The sequence below is a fragment of the Oncorhynchus mykiss genome, chromosome 4 (assembly GCF_013265735.2).
Source record: "Oncorhynchus mykiss isolate Arlee chromosome 4, USDA_OmykA_1.1, whole genome shotgun sequence".
Taxonomy (NCBI): domain Eukaryota; kingdom Metazoa; phylum Chordata; class Actinopteri; order Salmoniformes; family Salmonidae; genus Oncorhynchus; species Oncorhynchus mykiss.
The window spans coordinates 41,707,470-41,716,113 of NC_048568.1; positions in this window are offsets into that span (position 1 = coordinate 41,707,470).

Sequence of the window (8,644 nt, forward strand, 5' to 3'; positions counted from 1 at the left end):
ACGGCAAAGACAATCTAATTTACTACAGCACTTATTTGGGTAAAAAGGTATGCTATTTGGGCAAATGTTATGTTGACTTGACTTTCCACGTGAAACGTGTATCTAATGATTGTCAAAAAATACTTGAGTCACAAAAAAATACAGGTTAGGAGAATTAACTTAGCAGGTTAGAATAATTAGGTTAAGGTTAGGAAAAGGGTTAAGGTTAGTGCAAAAATTTTACACTTCTGACACTAATTGGTCAGAAAGCTGGACCCATTCCAGCCATGACCCTATACCCGCTACATTTTGCTTAAAAGGGAAATGTCACTATAAAAATGTAACCATTGGCCACTAGGGAGCAGACTGTGACTGTCATATATACAACGGTGTTGAATTTGTATGTTTACACAAGGCTCTATTATTATTATTATTCAACAGAACAGCACATTTCTGTCAGCTCATTTCAACAGCTCAACAGAACAGCACATTTCTGTCAGCTCACGTCAACAGCTCAACAGAACAGCACATTTCTGTCAGCTCATTTCAACAGCTCAACAGAACAGCACATTTCTGTCAGCTCACGTCAACAGCTCAACAGAACAGCACATTTCTGTCAGCTCACGTCAACAGCTCAACAGAACAGCACATTTCTGGAATTGTCATGCTGAAACAGGAAAGGGCCTTCCCCAAACTGTTGTCACAAAGTTGGAAGCACGGAATCGGTCTAGAATGTTATTGTATGCTGTAGCATTAAGATTTCCCTTCCCTGGAACTAAGTGGCCCAAACCAATGAAAAACAGCTCCAGACCATTATTCCTCCTCCACCAAACTTTACAGCCATGGAAACCCATTTCATGAAGCTCCTGATGAACAGTTCTTGTGCTGACGTTGCTTCCAGAGGCAGTTTGGAACTCGGTAGTGAGTGTTGCAACCGAAGACAGGCGATTTTTACGCGCTACACTCTTCAGCACTCGGTGGTCCCATTCTGTGAGCTTGTGTGGCCAACCACTTCACGGCTGAGCCGTTGTTGCTCCTACACATTTCCACTTCACAATAACAGCGCTTACTGTTGACTGGGGCAGATCTAGCAATTGTAGCAATTTGACAAACTGACTTGTTGGAAAGGTGGCATCCTATGATGGTACCACGTTGAAAGTCACTGAGCTCTTCAGTAGGCCATTCTACTGCCAATGTTTGTCTATGGAGATTGCATGGCTATGTGCTTGATTTTATACACCTGTCAGAAACAGATGTGACTAAAATAGCCTCATCCACTAATTTGAAGGGGTGTCCACATACTTTTGATAAACTCTCAAGAATGGGCAAGTCTTTGGTCTGGTCTGAAGTGTTTTCGTCACCACAAATATCAATCAATCAAATGTATTTATAAAGCTTTTATTACATCAGCCGATGTCACAAAGTGCTTATACAGAGACTAAAACCCCTAAAACAGCAAGCAATGAAGATGTAGAAGCACGGTGGCTAGGAAAAACCTCCCTAGAAAGGCAGGAACATAGGAAGAAACCTAGCGAGGAACCAGGCTCTGAGGGGTCAGCCAGTCCTCTACTGGCTGTATTGGGTATACCAGAGGAACCAGGCTCTGAGGGGTGGCCAGTCCTCTTCTGGCTGTATTGGGTAGACCAGAGGAACCAGGCTCTGAGGGGTGGCCAGTCCTCTACTGGCTGTACTGGGTATAGAGGAACCAGGCTCTGAGGGGTAACCAGTCCTCTTCTGTCTGTACTGGGTAGAGAGGAACCAGGCTCTGAGGGGTGACCAGTTCTCTACTGGCTGTACTGGGTAGACCAGAGGAACCAGGCTCTGAGGGGTGGCCAGTCCTCTACTGGCTGTACTGGGTAGATAGGAACCAAGCTCTGAGGGGTGGCCAGTCCTCTATTGGCTGTACTGGGTAGAGAGGAACCAGGCTCTGAGGGGTGACCGGTCCTCTACTGGCTGTACTGGGTAGAGAGGAACCAGGCTCTGAGGGGTGGCCAGTCCTCTACTGGCTGTACTGGGTAGAGTGGAACCAGGCTCTGAGGGGTGGCCAGTCCTCTTCTGGCTGTACTGGGTAGACCAGAGGAACCAGGCTCTGATGGGTGACCAGTCCTCTACTGGCTGTACTGGATAGAGAGGAACCAGGCTCTGAGGGGTGACCAGTCCTCTTCTGGCTGTACTGGCTAGAGAGGAACCAGGCTCTGAGGGGTGACCAGTCCTCTTCTGGCTGTGCCTGGTGGAAATTATAACAGTACATGGCCATTAAGGCCAGATCGTTCTTCAAGATGTTAAAACGTTCATAGAATAAAAGTCACAATGGATATAGCGGGTACGATAAGTCAGCACCTTAGGAGTAAATGTCACTTGGCTTTTCATAGCCGAGCATTCAGAGGTCAAGACAGCAGGTCCGGTAGAGAGGAAGAGAGAGAGAGAGTCGAAAACAGCATGTCTGGGACAAGGTAGCACATCCCGTGAACAGGTCAGGCTTCCATAGCCGTCGGCAGAACAGTTGAAACTGGAGCAGCAGCATGACCAGGTGGACAGGGGACAGCCAGGAGTCATCAGGCCAGGTAGTCCTGAGGAATGGTTCTAGGGTTCAGGTCCTCCGGTAGAGGAGTGCGAATTAGAGGGAGCATACTTAAGTTCACACAGGACACTAGATAAGACAGGAGAATTTCACCAGATAGGACAGACTGATCTTAGCCCCCCCAGCACATAGGCTATTGCAGCATATATACTGGAGGCTGAGACAGGGGGGGGGGGGGACATTGGCCCCGTCCGACGATAACCCCGGACAGGGCCAACCAGGCAGGATATAACCAACCCCTAACCACTTTGCCAAAGCACAGCCCCCACACCACTTGACGGATATCAACAGACCATCAACAGTACCCTGAGACAAGGCTGAGCCCAAGAATATCTCCCCCCACCGCACAAGCCTGATGTGTTGCAAAACCGGACAGGATGATCACGTCAATCACTCAACCCACTCAAGTCAGTTATTTGCGAGAGAAAAAAATCCTGGCAAGACGTGATGCACCCCTCCTAGGGACTGCATGGGAGAGCACTAGCAAGCCAGTGATTCAGCCCCTGTAATAGATCAGAGGCAGTGCCTTGCCATTCACCTTCACACCCCTGGGACAGACTACACTCAATCATAGAAACTACTGAAGAGGTGAGTCTTCAGTAAAGACTTAAAGGTCCAGACCGAGTCTGCGTCTCTCACATGGGTAGGCAGACCATTTCATAAAAATTGAGCTCTATAGGAGAAAGCCCTGCCTCCAGCTGTTAGCTTAGAAATTCTAGGGACAGTAAGTAGGCCTTGTGTTTTGTGACCGCAGCGTAGGTACATTATCTATGGCAGGACCAAAATCAGAGAGATAAGTAGGAGCAAGTCCCTGTAATGCTTTGCAGCTTAACAGTAAAACCTTGAAATCAGCCCAAGCCTTAAGAGGAAGCCAGAGGCTAGCACTGAATTTTTTTAAATGAAATTGTTGTTGTTTTTTGGGGGGGGGGGGGGGTTCTAGTCAGATATGAGTGACACAATGTGCTGAGTTTACGAATAACAAGGAATGATTAGTTGTGTAATATGACAAATCAGTCTGCCGAAGTGTTACTGTGAGCACCAGCATCCTGAGTACCACTACATTGTAGGAACTGAAGTCAATGGGGGCTGTTACAATACAACCTGGCTTTGTTTTTTTTGTTGTTGGTCTTACAACACCTATTCAAATCTTACCCTACGAGGTCTGGTGTACTACTGGGTTTTACCTGGTGTCCCAGGTCTAAATCAGTCCGTGATCAGAGGGGAAGAATGAAAATCAGCAGTGAAACTGGCTTGGAGGTCCGGATGTGAATTTGAAGGCCCTATGGCATAAGGTGTGAAGCCTTTGTTGTAGAAGCAGCGTTGTACAGTAGTAGGACAGGGAATGTCAAACAGAGTCCAACTGTAGCGTTACAGCCCACCGCTTTCTCTTCAGAGGTTTATTTCACGGCTGTTTTCTGTTTTTCCTCAGGGATTAGCTTCCTGTTTTGCAGCCGCTCAATGCCACCTAACAATAACGGGAAGGATCTTGCTCTCTCCGTCTAGACAAGCGTCGGTCTAACACACTCTCTCCAGTTAGTCCATTCATGTGTCATATTGTTGTTGCCACCGTCAGAGTCTACCATATAAGACGCTGGTCCTTGTTCTGCGACTGATACACAGGGAAGGTTAATGGGTGTTATCTCAGATGTTTTAGATATCTAACCAGTAGCCGGAGCGCAGAGACAATGTGAAATCTCAATTCATTTACGGTATTTTATTTTCTAAACCCGTGCGTCTTATTGTTAAATATTATCTCAGTCAGTTTGATTACAGTAACAATACAGTTGTATGAAACCAGCGAACTTCAAAACAGATCAAACTCTATATCATCTACTGCATCTTTATGTAATACATGTATCACTAGCCACTTTAAACTATGCCACTTTGTTTACATACCCTACATTACTCATCTCATATGTAAATACTGTACTCGATACCATCTACTGCATCTTGCCTATGCCGTTCTGTACCATCACTCATTCATATATCTTTATGTACATATTCTTTATCCCTTTACACTTGTGTGTAAAAGGTAGCAGTTGTGGAATTGTTAGGTTTGATTACTCGTTGGTTATTACTGCATTGTCGGAACTAGAAGCACAAGCATTTCGCTACACTCACATTAACATCTGCTAACCATGTGTATGTGACAAATAAATTAAATTCGATTTTGATTTGATTTGAACTTAAAACAATGTTCATCAGGACAATGTGTTTCTCGGTTGTTTATTGTGGTTATGAACACTAGAGTCCTTCGCTTCAGATTGGGGGTGGGGGGGGGGGGGGTGTAAGTGCTTGGTCAAAGGCACAACGGTAGGCAATGGCATCTAGGATTTGATACCACCAACCCTTCGGTTGCCAGTTCACTTCCTGACAGATTTTTCCCGTCGGACCAGGTATTTGAACTGGCAACCCTCCGGTTGCTGGCTCGCCTCTTAAATTTTAGGATACCTGCCACCCCTGACGAGGAACCTTCTAGAACCACCAGGAAATTGGTGGTTCTAGGACCACCTGCAACAGGAAATTGGTGGTTCTATAACTACCTGCAACAGGAAATTGGTGGTTCTAGGACCACCTGCAACAGGAAATTGGTGGTTCTATAACTACCTGCAACAGGAAATTGGTGGTTCTAGGACCACCTGCAACAGGAAATTGGTGTTTCTAGGACCACCTACAACAGGAAATTGGTGGTTCTATAACTACCTGCAACAGGAAATTGGTGGTTCTAGAACTACCCGCAAAAGGAAATGTACATTTCTAAGATTGAAGAAAGTATCGCCAAGAGAAAGTTAGTTGAAAAATCTATGGTGGCGGTTTGTATGAGGCTTTCCTGTAATGCCCAGTAATGGATAACAAAATCTTTGGTTATATCACATGATCTGGGTTACAATCTGTAGCCACATACAGCAGCGGTGCCTGGGTAAAATCGCTGGGGAAGCCATGCTCTTTAACCACAAGTTCAAATCCCTATCCATTGTTAATTTAGGAAAGGGACAATTTTAGCTAGCTAGCCGCCAGAGGACAACGACACAACGAGATGCAACAATTCACGTTTTTTTCTGTCAATGACATTTGGCTTCTGATGTGATGTGATTGCTGTGAAGCCAAATCCAATGTCACGCCCTGACCTTTAAATTCTCTATTTGGTAGGTCAGGGTGTGACTAGGGTGGGAAATCTATGTTTTCTATTTCTTTGTGTTTTTGGCTGAGTATGGTTCCCAATCAGAGGCAGCTGTCTATCGTTGTCTCTGATTGGGGATCATATATAGGTTGTGATTTTCCGTTTGGCTTTTGTGGGGAGTAATTTTCTGTTTATCTGTTTTGTTACCTGACAGAACTGTGCGCGTTTGTTTTTTTCTACTTTGTTATTTTGTTGCGGTGTTCAGTTTATTAAAAAATCATGAACGCCTACCACGCTGCACCTTGGTCTCCTTCTTCACCCCCACGAGAGTCGTTACATCCAAACTGACTTCACTTGACATTTTTTGGGGTGCTCATCATTCACAGTTGAGCTCACTCAGTTTAGCTCAATGCTGATGGGCTATTATTGTATACTTTTTTTTTAATCAAGGGAGGCCAAATGCTTGCTGGCTTCATTTGCATTCAATGCTACGGGCGGCAACAATATCATACTCGTTTTGACCAGATAGCATCAGATATAGTAAGACAGAGGGTTCATTGCTTCGCTCGCTCGAATGCTTTCTCCGGCGAGATACATTCAGCCTCTTGTGAATTGAAGGAAAATTATGAAACACAGTGAGACGAAATATAAATAAAATAAAAAAAATAAAACATTCTTAGTACATTTTTTTGGGGGGGAAGCATCCATGAATCCATGAATACTGGCCACGTAGTCTTGTGCTGTCAAACATATCAAGAATTTGAATAGGGAGGTTAGGAGCCCCTTATAGGTCAAGTGAATTAAGACATCCAAGTCATAGAGAATCAGGTGAACCTAAGCCATTTTTCTGTTTGGATCTGGCACAACCAGGGAATAAAGATGCCAGTGCAGCACTTCACTATAGAAACCAGGGAATGAAGATGCCAGTGCAGCACTTCACTACAGAAACCAGGGAATGAAGATGCCAGTGCAGCACTTCACTACAGAAACCAGGGAATGAAGATGCCAGTGCAGCACTTCACTACAGAAACCAGGGAATGAAGATGCCAGTGCAGCACTTCACTATAGAAACCAGGGAATGAAGATGCCAGTGCAGCACTTCACTATAGAAACCAGGGAATGAAGATGCCAGTGCAGGACTTCACTATAGAAACCAGGGAATGAAGATGCCAGTGCAGCACTTCACTACAGAAAACAGGGAATGAAGATGCCAGTGCAGCACTTCACTACAGAAACCAGGGAATGAAGATGCCAGTGCAGCACTTCACTACAGAAACCAGGGAATGAAGATGCCAGTGCAGCACTTCACTATAGAAACCAGGGAATGAAGATGCCAGTGCAGCACTTCACTACAGAAACCAGGGAATGAAGATGCCAGTGCAGCACTTCACTATAGAAACCAGGGAATGAAGATGCTAGTGCAGCACTTCACTACAGAAACCAGGGAATGAAGATGCCAGTGGAGCACTTCACTACAGAAACCAGGGAATGAAGATGCCAGTGCAGCACTTCACTATAGAAACCAGGGAATGAAGATGCCAGTGCAGCACTTCACTATAGAAACCAGGGAATGAAGATGCCAGTGCAGCACTTCACTACAGAAACCAGGGAATGAAGATGCCAGTGGAGCACTTCACTACAGAAACCAGGGAATGAAGATGCCAGTGCAGCACTTCACTACAGAAACCAGGGAATGAAGATGCCAGTGCAGCACTTCACTACAGAAACCAGGGAATGAAGATGCCAGTGCAGCACTTCACTATAGAAACCAGGGAATGAAGATGCCAGTGCAGCACTTCACTACAGAAACCAGGGAATGAAGATGCCAGTGCAGCACTTCACTATAGAAACCAGGGAATGAAGATGCCAGTGCAGCACTTCACTATAGAAACCAGGGAATGAAGATGCCAGTGCAGCACTTCACTACAGAAACCAGGGAATGAAGATGCCAGTGGAGCACTTCACTACAGAAACCAGGGAATGAAGATGCCAGTGCAGCACTTCACTACAGAAACCAGGGAATGAAGATGCCAGTGCAGCACTTCACTACAGAAACCAGGGAATGAAGATGCCAGTGCAGCACTTCACTATAGAAACCAGGGAATGAAGATGCCAGTGCAGCACTTCACTACAGAAAACAGGGAATGAAGATGCCAGTGCAGCACTTCACTACAGAAACCAGGGAATGAAGATGCCAGTGCAGCACTTCACTACAGAAACCAGGGAATGAAGATGCCAGTGCAGCACTTCACTATAGAAACCAGGGAATGAAGATGCCAGTGCAGCACTTCACTACAGAAACCAGGGAATGAAGATGCCAGTGCAGCACTTCACTATAGAAACCAGGGAATGAAGATGCTAGTGCAGCACTTCACTACAGAAACCAGGGAATGAAGATGCCAGTGGAGCACTTCACTACAGAAACCAGGGAATGAAGATGCCAGTGCAGCACTTCACTATAGAAACCAGGGAATGAAGATGCCAGTGCAGCACTTCACTATAGAAACCAGGGAATGAAGATGCCAGTGCAGCACTTCACTACAGAAACCAGGGAATGAAGATGCCAGTGGAGCACTTCACTACAGAAACCAGGGAATGAAGATGCCAGTGCAGCACTTCACTACAGAAACCAGGGAATGAAGATGCCAGTGCAGCACTTCACTACAGAAACCAGGGAATGAAGATGCCAGTGCAGCACTTCACTATAGAAACCAGGGAATGAAGATGCCAGTGCAGCACTTCACTACAGAAACCAGGGAATGAAGATGCCAGTGCAGCACTTCACTATAGAAACCAGGGAATGAAGATGCCAGTGCAGCACTTCACTATAGAAACCAGGGAATGAAGATGCCAGTGCAGCACTTCACTACAGAAACCAGGGAATGAAGATGCCAGTGGAGCACTTCACTACAGAAACCAGGGAATGAAGATGCCAGTGCAGCACTTCACTACAGAAACCAGGG